Genomic DNA, 20,492 nt, shown 5'->3' with positions numbered 1-20,492 from the left:
GTTGATCCTGTACGTTTCAGAGGGTTTGTCTCTCAGTTAACATGAATGATGGAAAAGCTGTGGGATAACCTTACCTTAGTCCACAGGACTAAAAGTATAGTCACTTGGGATAAGGAGACACATCTCTATCCAAGGAGCCCTGGTGCACTTCAGGAGGGGTGGGGTGTATCAGAGCAGGCAGCATCCTGGGCCCTGTGCAGGTGAGTGGGCAAAAATACACTAGTGGGGCCATGTTGGAGACCGAGCTCCTGGCAGGTCTCAAGGAGCCCCATGGACTGTGAGTGAATATAAAACAGTTCCTTTTGAAAAAATGCCTCTTCAGACTGGGTGTGGTGGCGCACACCCACAGTCCCAGCACTCGAGAGCCTAAGGCAGGAAGATCATGATGAGTTCAAAGCTAGCCTGGGCTATAAAGTGAGTTCGAAGCCAGCCTGAACTGCATAGTGAAACCCTGCCTCAAAAAGACAAAAAAAAGACTTTTAAATACCACTTTTTGCACTATTTTATTGGTACTTTTTAAGCTTACATCATTATTGTTGTCTCCCAGTGTTAAAGGCACCACTGTCTCTGCCCTGAACTTACACATCATCTATAGGAATGTCCCATCCATCCTGAGTCACTTCAACTAGGTGTGAATTCATACTGTTTTAATATTTTATGTAACTGATGAGTAGATGACCTCAGATTTAAAATTCTTAAAAAAGACATTTATATTTTAATGAATTATTATATACCACTACTGTAGTTTTCAATAAAGATTGGTTTGTATTACAAAAAAATCAAATATATACATATTTGCTGTGCTTGTCCATTAAAATGTGTTTTTGCTAAACATAGCAGAAAGAAAACATTTTTCACTTAAGACCGGGAGAGTACAAGCACTGAATGAAACAGCCAGGCTAAAAAGCATCCACACTTTACACTGAGAAAGGCAGAGATGGGCTCAGATTGTTGGAACTCCGTGTTTGCGTTCTGCTACTAAATCACTTACAGGGCTGTAGGCACTTAATTAACCTCTGTGGACCTCATTTTCTTTCTAGACAGGTAGACTTCTACTTATGATAGGAAAATGCTTATGATATGAAATATGGAAATGAGCTCAGTGGAAACAATCTAAGTAAAAACACTTTCCTATTCATTTACTTAATTATTAAGCAAACAGTGCAAAAGGTTTGTTTCCAGGCACAACCCTGACTTCAGGAGCCAACTCATGACCTGGGAATGTATCACACCCCGGAGGAAGGATAGTGAGGACAACACAAAGATTTCACAATGCTCTGTTGGATGCCTTTGACTCTTACCTGGGATAATTCAGGCGGATCACCGAACCTTCCCAGCTTTATTTTTTCATCTAAAACAATGAAACAATATTCTAATCGTCCTGGAAGAAAGAACAAAACTTAAAAAGTGCTACAGAATCATTAGTTGCTGTTACATTTTTTTTTGTCTTTTTGAGACAGGGTCTCGCTGTGCAGTTCGGGCTGGCCTTGAGCTCACTTTGTAGCCCAGGCTGATCTCGAACTTGCAGCAATCCTCCTGCCTCAGCCTCCTGAGTGCTGGGGTTACAGGCATGCACCACCACTCCTGGCCTTACTTTTATTAATTTATAGAAACTTAAAATGTGCCAACCTATGCTGCTAATCTATTAACTAAAAGAATAACTATAATACTTTAAACCTTAGTCAAATACAAGGGTGCAGGATGGAAAGTAGAAATTATCATAAATGTGTTAATTATTATAACTCTCCTACTAACCTGTTTCAGAACTTTTATTGTTATTTTTATTTTTTCTCTGTAAAATAAAAAAGTAAATAATAATCCACTTTTTTAAAAGCTAAGCTTCCATTTAAAAAAATTATTGCAAGTAAAATATGACATGGAAAATCCATAACTAATTTATTTTCTCAACTCCAACATAGAACTTGCTAAAAATCTGAGCAATCATTCATCTCTTAACTACAAAGCCGTACCAGATGGAAGGTTTGCTATGAATTCAAAGCAATATTATTGACAAGGCTTTATCATTAACTTTCAATCCACAAACTATATGATTAGCCCCTGGGTAATCCTGGTTGCCTTCTGGAGATGCAATTATCTTGCATGAATAATGCTTTACAGAAGTCAGGTTCTATATGCTTAATGTACATGCAGAGATGAATGCCTACAGCAAAGAGGGCTGTTGGTCCTTTGAAACCCCTTTAGCGGCTCTCTCGGGAGCTGGAAGGGTATCTGCAGGTTGCAGATACTTAAGTAAGGTGGGAAGAAGGGATGGAAGTACTCTGAGAGTCCTAAGCTACGGATGCCGAGGAGTTTCTAAGTCTCTGGCTAAGATTCAACTGTGACCTTGCATAAGTCTAATCCTCAATAATAAAACACTAGTAATAATGTGTTCTGAGGACAAGTTGGAAGGGAAAAGAAATGATAGGTAAGCTGTGATCACAGGTAGACGTGCTATGAGCTAGCCACTCATCATCATCATCGTCGTCGTCATCCAATTCTCCCTTCTCTATCATCACATGCCGTGGGCTGCCCTCACTCCAGAGTGCTGGTGTTAAAACTCTGCCTACAGCTAGTTTTTCTTACTGTCACGATGATGAATTTAATTAATGTTCTAAATCTCTTCAAGATAATCTCATGTTGTTTGTTATCCACTGTGTCTCTCAGGTCCTCTCAAACTTTCCCCTCTGTCATGTGGAAGATGTTGTCATTTTGCTCTCTCCAATCAATTAAAAAAAATCTTTGTACCATTATGACTCTATTTCTCCTGTCATAAGCAAGTTAGCAAGTCTGTTGCATTGTTTTAGTGTTATTCCACCTTCTCAGTCTCGTTATTTTAACATGAATGGAATTTCTTCCTTTTGGAAAATATTTGAACCTGCCTGGATCTTTACAAATTATTATGGATTATTCTCAAATTGGCTCCTCTTCTTAAGAATAGGTAAATATACCAGAGCATAGCTTTTCCTTTTAACATTTAGAAAAATGTTTTTTATAGAGTGTAGCAATTTAATAAATATTTATGTTTTACTAAGTAGTATTTATGCCATCACTTTGAATTCTATTAGTTAAGAGATGATTATGCATATTATTGATACTAATATTCTTACTAATTATAAAGATTATGAAAGCAGAGCTTGTGTTCTCTTCATTTTTATGTCTCCCGTGTTTAGCACATCACCTGGTACAACAGATTAAGTAGTAAAATTTTGAATGAATAAATAAAGGACTTTTATTGAAGACAAAAATTGTGGTACTTATAAGCTAACTTATAATTGACAATGTATGAAAAAAATAGGTGATGATATATCAAAGAACAAATCTAGGAAAGAAAATTAAATCTTAATCTTTATTACATAAGTATGACTTAAGCACTAAATATCCAAAGGCTTTGTTAGAAAGTGTGACTACTGTTTTCTACAGATAAGGTGCTGGCAACACGTAAGAGTATTTATTCTGCTGTAGAATTCTACAATTCAGATGCAAAGAAAGAAAACCCAGGAAGGTACTGTATCTACCTTCCAGAAATTTCTTTATCGGATATTTAGAGATAGAGTAAAATTAAATTATGTGCAAAGAAAAATGCAACGTTCGATTTTTTAGGAAAAAGCCCATTGAGAAAACATTTGTCAGGGTCGTGGCTGCACTTTGGGAGGAAAGTGTAAAATTATAGAGCACAAGAGAACGACTGCAACTGTGAGAGGGGGTCATTGAGAAATAGGAGCTAACGTGAGGGGATTTATTGTAAGCATTTGCTGAAAGCAATTATCACTTACACCGCCTTAAAAATTAGAATGAAGGTAATCCAGGATTTATTTACCAGGTTATGAATATAAGGATTCTATGATTGAAAACCTTTTTAGCAGTAATGGTACTAGTAGGACCAGTGTTAATCATAAAAAAAAAAAAAACTAGAGCATAGCGCTATTCATTTTTAAGATATTATTCTCTCCTGTCATGAAGTAGATTATTATAAGGTCATCAATCATATTATAGTCAAAAATTCCCAGATAGAGGCAGGGAAAACCCAAATTTAAGCAGCATTAATTTAGGGCTTAATGAATGCAAAACTAATTGTCTCCCAAGAGGATGGAGAAGAGAGTGGATACTTGCAATTCAGCCTGTGAATATTGATAGTAGCTAACAATTACACAGCACCTACTCCATGATAAAAAAGTATTGGATCCTCACAACAGCCCAGTGAGATTGCCGTTATTATGCCCATTATTACCTGGGCAGTGCTATTATTCTGCCCACCGCATCGGTGTGGAAACTGAGTTGCAGAAAAAATACTGCAACTTGCTCAATGCTATGTATCAGGTTAATGACAGAGTTGAGATTTGATTCCTGGCAGCTTGTACTTATAATCACGTTCATTTTCTATGCTCTCCTGTTTTCTAGAAAGTAAAAGACCAAAGTACTGTTAATTCTTAAAAAGCTAAATTGTTTAGATTTTAGGGCACAGCATGATGTGTGCGCCATAACAGACTCAGTTCAGTGAACAGCAGTGACAGTCTATTTTAAGAAAGTCTACTTCACATTAATTAGGTTGTTTCTCAATTTGTCTTTGCTGGGTTTTTCCAGTGGGGGCTCATGCCGTGGCTATTGTGCAATGTGGTAATGAACATTCAGTCCAAGCGAAGAACCGATGTACGGGAAATGTCCAGGTCTTGTCTGAGGCAGGGGTAGTCCCTGAAAGCAGCAAACCTGCTGTTTCCTAATTGGGCCAAATCTCCACCGAGATCAGGAAACCGTAGAGTCAGACACTATACTTTCAGCTGACACAATCTTGCTTGAAGAATTAAAAATGTAGTGTCTGGTGCAAAAAGGAGTCCAAAATTAGGGATGCTTCAGTGTTCAATTCAGTGGTTCAACATCATCATCAAATATCCAGGTTCCTTCCCTCGTTTCCCTCTGCCATCCATAGTAAGTCGACTATGTCTGGTAGCATGGGAGCTACAGACAGAGCTGGCAGTGTCCACAGGAAGAGGAAATCATCTCTAGAAACAAGTTCTTATGTTCTGTTAGTCAGGACTAGGTTCACTTCCACCCATCCCACCCCTTCCACCCCCTGATGATTCACTGTTAAGGGGAATGGAGCTGCTATAATTGGCTTTGGCAGAAGCCCTGGAGCAGGAGAAGGGGTCTCTCTCTTCTTTCACTTGGAAGGAGGGTGGAGCCTCCAGCACCATGCTCTGCAGGCTAAGGAAGGGGGAAGGGATCTTGTGTAGGTCATGGGTGGGGTCCAGTATGGAACAATATATTGCTCAATTGGACTTCATCCAGTAGGATATATTTGTAATGCTGCTCATATTTCTGGTTATGAGAAACGTTCATTGTTGTTTCTTTCATTCAGAGACTGTCCTACAACTGTTTAATTTTGCAGAAAAATATGTAAGAGTGGCACCCAAAAGAAGAAGCAGAGGCATGATGCACCAATACTTTAGTAATCGAGGAAGGGGAAAAGAACATGAAGTCTCTCAACAGATAGATCTGATGATTTACCAAGGGATAATTTGCATATCATCCTAATGTAAATTCAAACTTTTATTTCAGATAGGAAGAAAGGAATGGTAAAAATATCCCAGTGTTTCAGCTTCCTAAGACCAAAATCCTGGCCCACCTTTTTCCAAGTCTGTGCTTTTAGCTAGAGCTCCTTTAATTTCCCTTTCTCTGTCAGTAAAACACAACTAGTAAAAATCTATTACACATGCTCATCTGGAGGCTAAAATAAGATAATGCTTATAAAAGCACTTTATCAGGTAGGAATACTTTCAGCTACAGGTAGCAAAAATTAAAATCCCAATACCTTAAGCAATCAGGAGCTCATCTTTTTCTCACAGGTAGCTAGGCAGGTAGATTTAGAGTTCCGTCATCAATAATGTCAGATTGTTTATCTTTTCATTCCAACAGTCTTCAGAATTTGGCTAATTGCTTCCCAAGGACAATTACTGGTCATAGCATAGGGGCTAGATCTCTAGACATCATTCCCAAGTTTTACACAGAGAAAGAGGCAAGGCATGCATTGGCTTTTTCTATTTCCCTCTTCTCAGAACTCTCTGAGATTTTTACAACTAGTGGCCTAGACCTGGGTGCCATGCCACCCTCTTCAGTGCAAGAGATGTTGAACAAGTATCTGCCTAGTCAGCCTCTTCTAGTAGGAGAAAGCAAGGGAGAGGAGGAGGCTTGGATAGGTAACAATATCTGCCATGAGTGTTTTGTGAATTGCCAACACTGAACAAATAATGATTTGTGTGCTATTTTAACGTTTCCTGAAAAGAAATTACCTACTAAACACATGCTGGATGAGAACTTGTAAAATATATTAGAAGAAGAAAGAAAAGAAGAGGAGGAGGAGAAGAAAAAGGAGGAGGAGAAAAGGTTAAAACATCAGCTTACTTAAAGGACGCATAGTTTCTTCTGTATCACTGTGGAGAACACCACTAGGTTATAACCACTGCATTTTCTCACAGAAAGACGATTCCAGAGCAGGCCTCCAAATGAACATACTACAAGAAGAATGGATCACCTGGGCACCATTTCCTACTCTTACCATGTTTTACAAGCAGATGAAATAATGCGTGCCCTTTCCCACCCCCTTTTTATTTGTCAGTAGAATGGCATGTCAGAAAGGACTTTCAATGCCTAAAACACTTAGAAATTAAAATAGCATGTAGTGGTACCATGACCTTTTCAATATTCCAGTTTTTCAATTGTTCAGCCATTGCTCTTGTTCTTTTCCCTGACTCTTCTTTATGAGAGGAAAAGGTGAATTGGCACCTAAAATATGGAGTGCTCAAAGGAACAAAACAGCACATCATTAAAAGAGCTCAAAGGCAGTCCTGCGCTGCTTCAGAGTGGCAGGAAAACAAAAGAGGGCAACTTTATCCATTGTGACATGGCCCTGGGGGATGGATTTAGCACCTTGTCTCGCAGATTTTCCTGTAGTGTGCACTTTAGGTACCCAGACCTGCATGCAAATACAACTTGTGATCAAAATAAAGAATAAGTCTAATAAATCACCCAGTGCTGTGGCTAGACTACTTACTGTGAAGTAAAAGGGTTGCTTCAGTGTCGTTATGGCTCTATGACAATTTTTAGAAGGAGACTTATGAGGATTGCCCAATTCACCTTTGGGGTTGCTTTAGCTTCCTGCCTTGGTGCTCCTTGTAGAAATTATGCAATGGCATTGCAACTTTCTGATTATCCATTTGGTCTGCCCAATGAGAATGTGATTTCCTGAAAGAACCCCCAGCACATGCCAGAAACACAGGAGGAACTGACTAAATGTTTGCTCTGTAAGTGTCACCCTGTGCCAAGAAGGCCAAATCTTCAATGGAGAGAATGCTTCTCTCCTGCTAGTCAGAGTTCTCTGCCTCTGAAGACACATCAGGAAACAGAAGGCACCTTGGATATGAGTCTGCATGATTCACTATTTCCAACTCTTCAAGCTAACTTCAATGTAGCGCTCCCTCAACCAGAGCAACTAAAGCAAATAGCTACCTAAATATGCCACACCACAAGTTGCTGTAAAGCTACCCTGTCCTTTCTTACAATGAACGTGGAGGAAGGTGTCATTATCAGGCAATACTGGCCATTCCAACAACCAAATAAAATTTAAGAACCTAGTGCTTCCCACTTGTATTTTTATCTTTTTACCTTGCATCTTTCCCCAGTGGTAGGTAGGTCTAGAAATTTCTCCCCAAGGGATGATCAGGGAGAGCCCATTCCAAAAAGACTGGTTCATATGTAAGTTATGTAGGTGTCTGAGCAGAGCAGGTCCTGGCACATGGAATTACTCAGTAAAGGAAGGGGTAGACCTCAAAATTTTTCTTCTAACTTCACTAAAGAAAAGAGACTGACAATTTGGAACATGTGTGATGGTGAACAACAAAGCTTCTTATATGGCTAGGGTGGAGGCTTCTGGAATAGAAGGATCTAAGTTTCAATATCAGATTTTCTATTTTGTATCTATGTGATCTTGATTACTTAATCATGTAATACTCTGTGATCCTGGGTGTCTACTTAAGCAGAATAGTGTAGGTGTAGTGATAGTGCCTACATGAAGTTCTTAGAAGAATTAGATGTGATATAGAAGGCTGAGCTTTCTCTGTGAGTATTAACAACTAATATGAGACAATGGCTTGCAAAGGCTCTTCTAGGAGTGTGGATAGAGTAGAGAGTGCAGAGGACAGGATACCTGAGCTCTTGACACAGATCCGTGACAGACGTGGATGCCACCTGGATGATTCTCAGGTCCTCCATTTTCAAATCTAATAAATGAGAAACTGGACTCATCATCTTCTACCTGCTCGCTCTGAATCTTCTGGCTTTTAGCAACAAGTACAAAACAATCCCAACACTTTCTGAGTAATTCTATGAGTTTGGATGAAATGAAGACCAATTTCTTGGGCACATCCTTGATAGGTACAGACTTCAAGCCTATATGAGATCCATGACTGCAAAACAGACATGTGCATTTCCACCTCATAGCAACTGCAGTGCTAGTCCTCTCTACCAGCCCATAACTGGGCATTAGAGATACTGAGAGTATGCTGTCCTGACGAGCTGCACCCTTTTCACATCCCTGAGAATTATCTAATCCCATCCTGCCTCAAACGTCCTTTCCTTGGTCCTGAAAGACCCCAAACACATTTCCGGTCCTGCATCACCTCCTAGCTTTCATCCTAGTAATGCTTTGTCCTTTTCTCTAGTTCGGCCCTCTATTCCCCATCTCCTTGCGCCTGATACTACTCTGCCAGAAAGAAGCCTAAGCTTGGACCATTTGTAAAAAAAATGGATGCACCTTGAAACCACAAATTTAAGTGAAAGAACTCAGACACACAGGCTTAAATATCTTATGGTTTATCTCACATGAGAAACTGAAAATATAAATAAAGAGCAAAATAAAAGACAGACAACAGCAAATAGGGAGACACATCTTTTACAAATGGGAAGGAGACGAAGAGATGGATGGAGAGGGAGAGCGGGGAGGGGAAGGGGGTACAATAATTGAGATGTACAGGTACCAACTCCTCCCAAGCAGTGTGATCATTATGTCCTGAAAATATGTATGAATAAGAATAAAAATTTAAAAAATCCTACTCACAGGCTCAGATCATATCCTCCATCCTCAGCTTCCTCAAGTGACAGTCCTTCAAACTTTCCACCTCCATGGAAAGATTGTTAGCATCTTACAAAACCCCTTGTCCCACAATCTTCTTGACTGGAGGCTGCTTTTATCTCTCATGCTCTGTGAGGCTCAGCTTTGGAAGGTAGAGTCCATAGCCCACTTCCTTTGCCTACAGTCTCTTATAAAGAAACTATCCCAGTGAAGTTCCTGACAGCAAGATACAGCCCCTGTCTACAGCTTCTCCCCACTCATTTACTGATGATGCTGGCAGCTATCTCGGTGTCTCTTCTTATGCTCGAATTCCTTTCCCCATTCTAGAGAATTCAGATGTGTGTGTGGCTGGCCTGTCTAGTTGATGGCCTCTCCGTTCTATGACTTCTGTTTATTCAAACTCCTCTCAGACCGAGTCACTCAATTCCATTTCCATATCTTGTACCTTGCCATGACCTGAGGATCTTCCAGAACCCCAGAACCTTTGGAAATCTCTAATAGAAATACTTTATGCTTCAATCCCAAGTCTTCATTTTTAAGCTCCATCATTCCCTTACCTTCTCTATAAATGATCATTCACCTTATCAAAACAGCTTGCCCCTGGATCTACTTACTTTTTTTATTTATTGATTTTCTCTTGCTTAAGTTTCCTCCCAACCAAGCTTAGATTTCACAGTTTGTAGTTTCAACCAATGTCTCACCAAAATTCTAAAACCCTTTCATTGCAATCACCTGGGAAAATCTCTGTTCAGTCTCTGCTTTCTGTGCCTATACTTGAGCTGTGGAACATACTTGTAGGAAAGGAAATCACAACTAGACAAACAGACAGCAGTATAAATCTGTGATTTCTGTCCATCAGGGTAGTCTGGGTCATGCTACAGTAACAGACAAAAATAGATAAGTAAACAAAATAATAATTCCAAATATCAGGGGCTTGAGAGAACACGTTTATTTCCTGCTAATGCTACAAGTCCAAAAAGGGTTGGCAGGAATTCTGCTCATCTTAGTCCTTCAGGGACTCAAGTTGATAGAGGTTCTCTTTCAGCTCACAGCCCACAATCACCGCAGTAAAGGGAAAAACTTCTTGTCATCTTTCAAAGAAATTCAGGTAGTCTTACTTGAGTTCCTGGTGTTAGAGAAGTGTAATTGTACTATGTACCAGGAATAAGAAGAACCAAATACTAGTGTTTATGGTCAACTGGTGACTGCCACAGCTATCAACCTCAGCAGTTCCTGGCATTCGTTAGTAAAGGACAAAAGATTTATACACTGAAGAGAAACTGGAGTATATTCCTAGCATTCTTAATTTCTCACCCTCCCCATGACAACTATTTCGAGCTTCCTTTATTCATCTTCTGACTCTGTCTGTTTCTTATGTTTCCACAGTTGTGCAGTTTGCAGAGAGATGAGAATGGTCCTAGGACAAGTGGCTGCAGGAATAGTTTCCTCATCGGTAACACTGACATAATAACATCTGCCAACCTTTCCTCAAGGCCAGGGAAATGTGATGGCTAGTTAAGAATGTATTTGAAAGTACTTCAAAAAGTTAAAATACAATATTTTATAAGTATAATTTTAAATATAAAAAATTACAAATAAGTACATGACAATTTTTTTTTCCTAACAGCAAAAAAATGAAAATAGGGATATTAGCATTAAGATGGCCTAGAATTTAAGCTCCAGGTAAACTTACACTTTTTGCCTATTCACTAATATAGTTCCAAAGTGTGTAGTGTCTGGCACATAAGAGTATTCTATACATATTTATCTATAAAATGGAAAATTTTCAAGAATATGTATGTCAGTTTTTAAGATAGCTTCACTATGATAGGACATGAACTATTTTGATTTAAGTTCATATGGTAGGAACTATGGCTTAATTCTCTGTACAGCTGAATATTTTCTTGTCCATCCAGCATAAAATTAGGAATATGGGTTGGGAATGTACAGTTCTGGTTATTTCAAAGAAATAAGATCTAAAGTCCTATAAAAAACATTTTGGAATAAATGCTTTTCCTGCTAAATTTTTCATATTCAAAATGGTATGCAAAATCATATGAGCTTTATATATGCATAATAAAATTCTATCATTATTATGAATTTAAAATATACTATTTAACATATGGCAAATTTTTTCCAACAATGTTTTCATTATATATTAGATAAGGCATACGCATTACTCAGTATATGGCCTGATAATTTAATGGGAAATATTTACAATCAATCTTTTTCAAAAACAAATTGGGTACAATTCAATATTGACTCTGCAAATCATTAGTCTTTTTTAAAGTTTATATAAAATGTTCATTTTGAAAGTCCCATCAGGGCCAGAGGTATAGCTCAAGAGCATGCGTGCCTGCCTGACAAGCCCAAGGTCCTGAGTTTGATCCCTGGTACAAAAAAAAAGATGAAACATGATTATGAAAGCCCTATCACTTAGCAGTGGTGTACATGAATAGATATGTAGCTATTATTCACTTAATTTTCCTCATAAATGTACTCCTTGCTAATTTGATTTTAACACTTTACTTTTTGAGTTACTGATCTTTGAGAAAAATGTGTGAGTCTGGGCAAATTTTTCAACTTTCAAAATTCTAAAATGTAAACACGTCTCATTGGCCCATTCTGCAAAACTTCCTTCATATATTACAGTTGTGTGTGGAGTGGACTTCAAAAGCTGTGTATCCAATGTGCACCACAAATCAGCAACCCACCCAATGAGCCACATCCCACAGCGGTGGCCATCGCACTGCCTCCATTGCAGAAACAGAGCTTTGTGTCTCCTGGTGACCCAGGGCCACAGATGTCAAGTAAGCAAAATTTATGGTGTTGCTGAGCCTGCTAAAGGCTCAGGGTTCTCACACTTTCGCACCCTTGCTCAGGATCACTAGATGCTCTCTTACACCTCCTGGAGGCACCATTGAATCTCTCTGTTGACCTAACTCTCATCAAAATCAATTGTGCTCCTCAGGGGAGACCTTGTTTCTTAGCTCATAAACAAAATCCAATGAAGCTGTCAATGAGCACATGACATATTTCCTTCCAACAACTCAGAACATGTTTGAGCCCCTACTGTGTGCAATAATATGCTGGGCTCTGGGTGTGTAAGAAAAAGACCTCTGTTTAAGGATTTCTGGCTGTAGAATTAGACAATGTGCAACTTTAGAGTCTTTTACAACTTGACTAAAGTTAACAGATATTCAGCAAGAAGGTATTACAGGCTGGTCATTGCCCTGAGCTTGTATACACAAGCCTCACTCCTGGCCCTCAAAAGCACAAGGTACTACAGGCAGAAGTTGCAGATTGTTGCCTAGAGGTCCACTCTTGCCTGTAGATTCCTTCAGTTTCTGACTGGCACATTGGGTTAGCAAATGTAGAACTAACCTTGAAGTTATAAGATTTCACTTGAAAATCTGAATTTCCAGGTTCTTCAGAAAATCACATGTGGCTCATGTGATCCCCCATTTCTTGAAAATCTGAATTTCCGGGTTCTTCAGAAAATCACGTGTGACTCATTTCATCCCCCGTTTCGATGGGGGATGAGATTTTCTGTTTCCTACAGTCCTCACCGGTTCCATCTTGCTCCTCACAAGAAAGGTTAGTCTTAGCAACCATGTACTACTGAGTTTGAAAGACACTAGAGAAACACCCCATCAGTCAGGGTTTTACTAGAGAAACAGATATAACACAAAATATATAAATGTATAAGAAATGACAAGATTGGCTTACGACGGTCAGCCACAGAGTTGGATGAGGAAGTGTGCAGAGAGTGTCTGCTCACTAGAGACCAAAGGATTCAGTCCAAGGTCTGGAGTTCACTGCAGTGTTCATGCAAGTCCATATCAGGAGGCCAGTGAGTCTACACTGGAAGGCTGAAGGATCTAAGGCAGATCCAAGGCAGGAGGATCCTGCACTAGAAGCCAGGAGATGCTTTTCAAGCTGAAGGTGAAGACTGGAGCTCCTCTGAAGAATGGAACCCCTCTTTCCTTCCTCGTATCCCTTTTATATCATCTAGGTGATGATCCACTGTAGGGTGGTTTCTCTTCACCCCAGGGTGCTGAATTGCTGAGCTGACTTCGTTAAGCTTCTAAACTTCTCAGGTTGACACAATGAATCAACTACTACAAACACTTTTGTGACTCTAACTAAATCAGAAGTGGGAAATAACAGGTCCAAAGACCATATTTTCAGGGAAAATGAGACAGTGTGTTCCTTTAAAGAAAGAAAAAATCCAGAGTATTTAATATGTAACTATGTATTAGGTCTTGTTGCTCATTTAGGCCTGCTGATTCATACCTTTTGTTCTTCTTCTCTCCTCCTCCCCCACCTTGTCCTCTTTCCCTGCTTCTCCTTCTCCTATTCTTCCTCCCCTCTTCCTCCTCCTTCTTCTTTTCCTGTGGTACAGGCCCTTTACACTGAGCTACCTCCCAGACCTTTTAATTGTACATTTAGGAGCAGGGTCTTGCTAAGTTACCCAGGCAAAGCTTGAGAACTTACAGTCCTCTTGCCTCAGCCTAAAGAGTTCTGGGATTATAGGTGTATGGCACCAACACCTGGTTTCAGAGTCACCTCTCCATGCGTTTGAATCCTAGGCTTTCAGTCTAGGAGTTATGGATGTAAAGCAAGACAAGGGACAAGACAGAAGAAATTGTACAGGCATGACAGAAAAAGTGAGAATTACTGGGCAATCTGGGGATGGCTTTGTGGGTAAGGTTCTAATGATCACTCAGAGAAAAGAACCATGTTGAAACAAGTCTGGGAGGTGAGAGAGCCTTCAGTGGCTATTAATAGATGACAACCAGAGCAAGTGCCATGGAGGGTGAGTGAATGATAACACTGGAGTTTTACAGTCTGATGTAGGAAACAGTTCTGTATGCGGCACCAGGGAAACTAAATAAATATGTCTCTCCAACTTTCTTTTGAGATAAGTTTTGCTGTTTTTCCTAGACTAGTTTGAATCCTGGGCTCAAGGAATCCTACTGCCTCAGTCTCTCAACTAGCTGTGACTACAGGAATGCACCACCACAACCTGGTTTCTCATCATTTCAATAGTTTCTCATCATTCCTATGACCATCATCATTTTCACTGGCTCTTCTGGATCAGCCAGAAGTAAGGCTGAAGTGCAGCAGTGCTCCATTTTGGGACAGGCACTGGCAGAATCAAAATCAGGCACAAGTTGTTTCTCAGTTCATTGAGCATAAGGCTGTAAGTGTGGGTAAGGGGAGAGATGCTCACAGCAGGAGTTGGTGCAATGGGAATACAAGGGCTCATGTAGTTTTTCCGTGTCTTTGAGGCTGCTGCCCATGCCCAAGTTGATGGCATTAGATAATTTCTGGTTCATGACGGTCAGCTCAGGCTGCTTGGGAAAACATGTTCAGTCATTCAGTTCCTACTTGATTCTAGTTGTACTCCAAACTTGCTCCTTGAAAGCAAGATTAACCATGGAAGACAGAGTGGTTTTTCTCTTAAGCTCTAAGAGTCTGCATGTAATGCTCTTGTCTGAATATTTCAGAGGCTTTGATATAGCATTTCCCTTTGCAACAAGTGGTCTTCATGAATTTGTAAGGGCAAGAAAGCACTTGTCCCATCAATAGTAGCAGAAGAACCTAATGCCAGAGGAACTGTTGATTTACTCTAGAGAGATAGCAGGGGTTGAAACAGGAGTTACGACTGTTGTTACAAACTGGTTATATTTGTAGTAATTCACTGTCTTTTTCCAAAACTATTTTTCTTTGCATAAGACAAATAGAGAAGATTAATGCATGCATGACAGAAATAACTACCTTTGTAACTTTTGTATTTTGTGATATTAATCTCTGAACATTCCTTCAGGATTGTAGACTATTTGCTAGTTTGGTTGGAAGGTGGCAGTGCTAGGGACTTTCTTTGACCCTTTCTGATATGAGAACTCTCTTCAAGTGCTAGAAGTAGGATTTCTGCCTGCTGCCAAGTGTGTTTTTGGAAACTGTTAAAATAACACAAGACAAGGTTTATAGATCCAGTAGGTGCACTGGAAGATCGATTCAAAGCAAAATTCCACTTTTTAACTGACAGCCATAATTGCCCACTCTACCTGGTAGACTTTAAAATTTGAGAATTCACTAAAAATTAGTCACTTTAGAGCTGTGTCCAAAATCTATAAATATCTGGATATTTTCCTCTGTACACAGTATAATCACCCCAATAAATAAGTGCATTTCCTTTTGGGGAAATTTGGGAGAAAATTTTATATTACACTCTTGATGCAACCTCAGAGGTTCCTTCATCAGGAAGTTGCAGTCTCCTTTTGTTTTAAGGGACTCTATCAACTGCCTCATTTTGGAGCGCTGATGAAAGTCCAGGATTCTAGACTGTGGTCATTTAAGTCAGATATCTGTGTCATGAAAATCTAAAAAACTTTTGCAAGTGAACCAAGACTTTGAAGATTCCAGTTCCAGGAACACTATGGTAAAAAAAAAAAAAAAACAAAAACAAAAAAACAGGTCATTGTCAATGATCCCTACGGATAAAACCAGTTGGATCAAAAATATGGCCAGTCATCCAGGAGAGTAATCTTAGACACTTTGTCTGTGGTGACTCAGTGCAACTTTTGGCAGCACATCTAAGTAAAGTTGCATCACACGGTCACCCCTAAACTGCAAAAGAATACCAGAGAGATTTTCAAGGATGCTGCTACTCCCTTCACTGATGTATTTTTTCAATTCCTTTATGGTGGTGCTGACCTCTGAGCTCTCTTTGGGGTCATAGTCTGGAGTGAGTGAGGAGGTCACATGTAATTGATCCATCCTAACAATTTTATCTTCCTAATCCTTTGTATTTCATCAACATATATCAATTCCAGGGGCTGGGGATTTAGCTCAGCGGCAAAAGTGCCTGCCTGGCATGCGCAAGGTCATGAGTTCGGTTCCTGGTACCGGAGGGGGGGAAAAAAAAAAAAAACCATATATCAATTCCATTTAGACAAGGCTACTGTTGGATCCTGGTTTTAGTCAGCCAATTGAACAAATTCTTTACAGAGTTATTTTCAGGCACTTAAACTAAATATTGAATGTAGACTGTATGGTAACTGCACCCACATTAACAAATTTGGCCATATCCAAAATTATGTTTCTTTCATATTTAAGGCTATTAGATTGCATTCCCACAAATGTCTTCCAGGTTTTTGATTACATAATTCTTTCAATTCTTCAGTGTGTATATTGTATCCTCTAAGTCAGACTCTGTACTTACCTTCCTAGGGTCTTTTGGATCTGATTCTGGTTATGAGACCGGGGGACAGTAAGAAATGGTACAGGTGTGTTATGACGGTATTCTGCACAATTATTTTAGGGTCTTTAATAAGGGGAGGTAGTCTAACACAGAGAAGAGAGGAAGCTCTAGATTTAGAAGTTCATGATTCTCAGCTACTGGAACCTACCCAAATGTCCTCATTCCAATTTTTGCTCTTTCCCAATAAATGCCCTAACTTTTACATAAGAGACCTGGCAAGCATGTGAATTCCATTTGGGTTATAATTATCCAACCTACAGAATGAAAAAAAAATTATACATTAGCCATATGGCTATAAGAGATATTTTTAGGGCAGTCCTAGAAGTTCTCTGTCTCTTTATGCCTTGAGCTAAAATTTGAAATCCTAACCTTTTATTTAAAGGCAGACAGCCAATTCCACAGTCCTTACAATTCTTGTTTCCTCTTAAAATCCTATTGTAATAGTAGTCTCTCAAAGGCTTTTCCACAGTAAATTTTTCACTCCAGAAAACTATAGATAATGATCTTCCTGCTGCCTTTCAGGAGTAGAAGTACTGCGTTTTCCATTATCAGTGATGCTCTAATTGTTCAGCTTACCAAGGTCAGATAAATAAATCCCAGATTCCTATTTTTGGGCTTTTGTACCATGGAAACACTTCTGGAACCAAACTTTTATCGATCAGGGTTTTCTCATGAGAACACTTGCCTCTCTAGGTTATAGCAGAAAGGTATAACTGAGTACAAAGAGAATTACAAACTTACAAAGCCACTGGAGCAGAACAATTAAGATCCATGGAAATATATTGCCAGCTTTGAGGATATTTGGACATCCAGGAACTAGAATCACAATAAGTGACTGGTGATCACATTTGCTTGAAAAGTCAAAGTAGGTAACTCACAAGAGCTCATCCATAACGAACAATAAACTTCATGCTTGCTCTCAACCAAGGCATCTATCAGCCACTGCTGGGGAAGAAAAACGGTTGTCTTCTCCTCTGCCTTCCAAAGTTTGTGAAAAATAATTTCCACGGGCACCACCTAACTGAGGAAGTATGATGATTTAAGTAAAGTATTTTCCATGGCTCCAGATCCTATGGCAGTGATGGCAAAACTTGTAGAGATGAGCGCTTGAACTGTAACCCAAAACCCATCATTCATCACAAAGTGCCCACACTGAAATTAAACCTGAAAAAGGATTTTAGTTTAGAAAACACAACTCATACATTAACATCTTTGGTTTTAAAAGAAAAACAAATAACACACATGCCATAGGTTCAGCACCACTGCCCCATAGCATAAGAAAGGGTTCAGATGAGTAAAGATCATGCTGAGTTTTGACAATGAATATTTGGCACAGTATGTAATGATTGGCTTCTCAAAGGTATTTAAAAATGGCAATAAAAATATGTGAGCACTTAGTTTTTTTCTAATCACCTTTCCAAAGTCAAGAATCATAACGTTCTCACAACTGGCTGCTTCGCATTCCTGCCATCTAAAACAGTTCTTTTGAACTTTTAAGATGAAAATGGAGAAGAGGTAAATAGGAAAGGATTCAAAGATGTAAGACAGTAACTAAGCGGGAAGTTTTGGGGGGATTTGGGGAGAAAGAGTACAGTTAGTTTCAGTAGGTGAAAAGGAAAACAGTTTTGGAAGACTTGCTGTAGGCTATATGTTACTCCACAGTGCTTAAAAAAAGAAGGATTTTAGTCATTTTGAACTATCTTTTGGTTGCTGCATTTTGTCTGTATGTTTACTGATAGCAAAGATTCTCCAAGTGTGGTCCACAGATCCCTAGGAGTACCTGAGATATTATCAGGAACTCTGTGACATCAAAATTTTTTGCAGTAATGCAAAGCCATTGTTTGTCTTTTTCACCATGATTAAACTTGTACTGATGCAGATGAAACTACTAGGAATTTAGTAAGAACAAAAACAATGATATCAAGCTGTACTAGTCTACTTTAATGTGTTTTTTTTACTACCATGCACTCACATTATAAAGTGACATAAATTGTTTCATTTAATAATGCCACTGATGAAGTAGTAAAACTATTTTATTAAATCTTAAGTTTTGAATATATGTTATTTGAATATTCTATGATAAAAATGAAAAAAACATATGTAAAATGCTGGTACTGTATACCAGAGTGGTATGACTGTCCTGAAGGAAACATCTCCTGTGATCAAATTGGGAATTAAGTTAGCCAGTGCTTTTCACAGAACATGATTTTTATGTGAAAAAACAATTGACAAACTGTCGTTATTCAGATTTGGCCATTTGGCAGACATGGTTTCCAAAATGAGTCTTTTTCTTGAAGGAAAGTAATTTATGCTACATATTGCCAATGACAAAATCCAAGTTTCAAGTAAAAGTTAACATTTTTGAAAATTTGAATTAAAACCATGAGCTTGACAGCTTCCCAATACTTAAAGACTTTTCCAATGAGACTGATGGTGATAGTAAAAATGTGATTTTTTAAAATATTAGATAATGAAGTGTGTCGGCATTTGAAAAACCTGCACAATTCCATGGACTAGTATTTTCCCGATAACCAATGCATGAAATTACACAACTACAAATGGGCTAAAGAACTCATCAAAGTACAAGACAGAGACCAATGGATTTTAACATAACGGTGTACCAAGAGTTGATTTAAATAGTTTCACCCTAATGTAAGAACCTGAAAGAGTAAATAAAACCCAAAATGTACAATAGATATTATGAAAGGGAAAGAAACTGCTCAAAGGAAGGAACAACTGGGATGAGGGAAAGGAGAAAAAGAAAGAAAGAAGGAAAAAGTTCACTATATCTTTTTGGTTTAATGTAAAGTTTCATATATATATCTGGGATAATTGTACTGCTGATGTCTAATAGTTTATTGAAAGGAACAGTTAATACTCAAATTTTTTTGACCAGTTCTGCATGCTTATATCTGGTAATCTGAACAACTAATTTGAAGGCAACAATATGCAATATAACAATCACTGGTGAATTTCTACCATCTTGTCTAGTGAACCTCTGTGTCATTTCTAATTTTTTTTAGATTGTTTTTTATTCTCTTTATGGTTTGATCAAACTTGCATTCTTACATCTGGTAGTCTGAGCGGCTTTGTTGAAGATAACGATATATACTATAACAACCACTGTTAATTCCTAGCATTCTGTTTTGGAATCATGTATCATTTTTATAGTTTTTGCTTTGTTTTGTTTTTGTGTATGTTGTTATTTTGTGATTTTTTTTCTCTTTAAAATAAATAAATAACCAGGGCCCTGCCGCCATTACAGTCTCAGTCTCAGTCTCAGTCTCACCAAAAAGATATAGTGAACTTTTTCCTTCTTTCTTTCTTTTTCTCCTTTCCCTCATCCCAGTTGTTCCTTCTTTTGAGCAGTTTCTTTCCCTTTCATAATATCTATTGTACATTTTGGGTTTTATTTACTCTTTCAGGTTCTTACATTAGGGTGAAACTATTTAAATCAACTCTTGGTACGCCGTTATGTTAAAATCCATTGGTCTCTGTCTTGTACTTTGATGAGTTCTTTAGCCCAATTGTAGTTGTGTAATTTCATGCATTGGTTATCGGGAAAATTTCCCAACTATGCACCCGCAGCAGACAGGAGGTCCTCACTCAGAAGGCCCGGGGACTGCTCTCACCATTCACGTGTGGGCCCTCCCTGCACGGGCCCTGCGCTGAGTGAGTGAGTGCATGCTCCAACAGCTGCTGGTTCCGTGGTTCTAGTCCATGCTTTACTTGCTCCCAGACCCCTTGGAGGGTCACAGGCAAGGGCAGTCTGTGATTGCTGTCCATCTGGCCTACATCTGGTTTTTGTATGTGTCCTGAACTGACTGGAGACACAGAATCAAGTGGTCCACAAACTGTTGACCCTGTAGTTCATGTCTGAGTTTTGCCTGTACCCTGAACTGCCTGGCGACATAGGTCCACTAGACCAGGATTGTCACACCAGTGCAACCCGAGTCTGGGCTGTGCACATGTCCTGAACTGCAAGGGGATGCTAGATCAGACAGTCTGTCATCAGCTGACACCAATGCCCATGTCTGAGACCTGGGATAACTAGATACAAATCAACAACTGCTGGAAAACCCCAGACTAAGTAGTGCTTCT

Source organism: Chinchilla lanigera, unplaced genomic scaffold (assembly GCF_000276665.1).
Source record: "Chinchilla lanigera isolate Chin_1 unplaced genomic scaffold, ChiLan1.0 scaffold00017, whole genome shotgun sequence".
NCBI lineage: Eukaryota > Metazoa > Chordata > Mammalia > Rodentia > Chinchillidae > Chinchilla > Chinchilla lanigera.
The sequence above is the reverse complement of the archived record's forward strand: the minus strand, read 5'-3'. Positions refer to the sequence as shown.